General features: G+C 37.6%; 1 pseudogene; it reads right to left on the minus strand.

Moving 5' to 3' along the window:
- Positions 1 to 2,088, minus strand: part of LOC108761503 (putative nuclease HARBI1) — a 5,447-nt pseudogene that overhangs the window by 2,533 nt on the left and 826 nt on the right.

A 2,088-nucleotide genomic window follows, 5' to 3' on the forward strand; every position in this document is an offset into this window, starting at 1 on the left:
CTCATTTTTTACCACGGAAATGGAAACAGAGGAAGATTTCACGTCCGCATGTGACCTTGACATTGACCTTGACCTCGACCTTCAAGATTATTTTAAGGTCAAGTCGATTTTTTTTGAACGGAACCTCTTATTTTTTACCCCGGAAGTGGAAAGCACGGAAGATTTTACGTACAAATTTTAAACGATTTCGGTAATTTAATATAAATTATGCTTATTAAAGATCAACTGAGTAAGATTCTCTGAAGAAGATCGAAACAGATCGAAAAAGATGGGAGTTAAGTATTTTTGAATGATAAAATCCAGTTTTAAACCACTGTGCGATGCTTCGACGCCCGGCGTCCCGACGCTCGGCCTCCAGATGTTGGGGGTCCTGACCTCCGGGCGTCCGGACGCTTCGTTTCCCGAATTGAGGGCTGTAGGGATTTATGACTGTAAAAACTAATTTTTACACCACTGTGGTAGTCGAGACTTTCGAGATCAGACGAGACGGTACGCTTTGAGAGGCGAGATTGCGGTTCTCGTCTCGAGTTGCACGAGACGAGACACGGCGGGACGATACGAGAAATTGTCGTCTCGAACGGCATCACTAATCTTATACGATGTGGCTTCTGGAGCATTAAATCAAAACAATGTCCATCTTGGGGCACTCTGTCCTATGTTTTAAGAAATAATACTTGATTAATTTCATAAAATTCTTTATCAAATATTTTTAAACCATTACACAATAAATTCCGTAGCTACATTAATTTATTTCTTTCTGTTGGTATTGTTGCTTATAATATGCTTGAAAAATAATTTTTTTAATAAAGTAAACAATAAAGTTCATTTAGTTAAATAATCTTTAAACCTGCATTAATTGTTCAAGTACTTGACACACCCTTTTTTAGTTTTCTATTAAGATAAGTTAAACAATAAAAAGTACTTATCTAAAAATTAATCTTTATCTTACATAATGCCAGATTATACCCTGAATGAAATAGTAGATATTATCCTCGTACTTGGAGCCGAGGTAATTACGTACAAGCTGCAGAATTATATCGTAATCGCTTCCCCAATGTAAGGCATCCGAACGATCGTACCATTGCGAGACTTGTAGAACGTCAACGCCAAAGACCAGTTTGTCCGCGACAAAGACGACGAAATAATATACCAGAGAGAGATGATCCACAAGTGCTTGCAGTGTTAGGTATGATAGCAAACAATCCTCATTAGTACACGAGAAATTGGAAGACAATTACATTTTCCAAAATCCACGGTGCACCGAATATTGAAAGTTCATAGATTGCATCCTTACCATATAACTTTGACACAACAATTGCAAGCCGGAGACTTCGAAAGAAGGCGTCTGTTTTGTAGATGGGCACAAACAATGATACAACAAGATCCGGAATTTTTTCATTACGTCTTATTTAGTGATGAAGCCACTTTTCATAATACTGGTCAACTTAACAGGCACAATTGCCATTATTGGTCTGTAGAAAATCCTCATTGGCATCGTGAAGTGAATCATCAGCAACGTTGGAGTTTGATCGTATGGTGCGGTATTGTCAATGGAAACTTGATTGGACCTTATTTCTTCGACGAAAATGTAAATAGTCACAACTATTTACAATTTTTAATAAATGATTTACCGAAATTGCTCGAAAATGTTGATCTACACACGAGAGTCCGCATGTGGTTTCAGCAAGATGATGCACCTACTCATTATGCCAGGATAGTTCGTGACTATTTAAATATCGGATTCACGAATCAATGGATAGGACGTGGTGAATTTGTAGAGTGGAGTCCGAGGTCTCCGGATTTATCTAATTTGGACTTCTTTTTGTGGGACTATCTGATAAATATTGTCTACGCTGAAGCACCCACCACAAGACAAAATATGATGGAACGCATAACAAACGCATGTCGCAAAATTCCAAGAAATGTTCTTCTTGCAACCATTCGAAGTTTTCAAAATCGCATTCAGTTATGCCTTGATAATAACGGTCAATTATTTGAACATTTAGTTAGATAAATTTGCTTATGGAGTGGACTTTAACATGAGGTCAGACATTAAATCTTGAGGTTGATAACTAGATGATACTCGAC

Source organism: Trachymyrmex cornetzi, unplaced genomic scaffold (assembly GCF_001594075.2).
Source record: "Trachymyrmex cornetzi isolate Tcor2-1 unplaced genomic scaffold, Tcor1.1 scaffold249, whole genome shotgun sequence".
Taxonomy (NCBI): domain Eukaryota; kingdom Metazoa; phylum Arthropoda; class Insecta; order Hymenoptera; family Formicidae; genus Trachymyrmex; species Trachymyrmex cornetzi.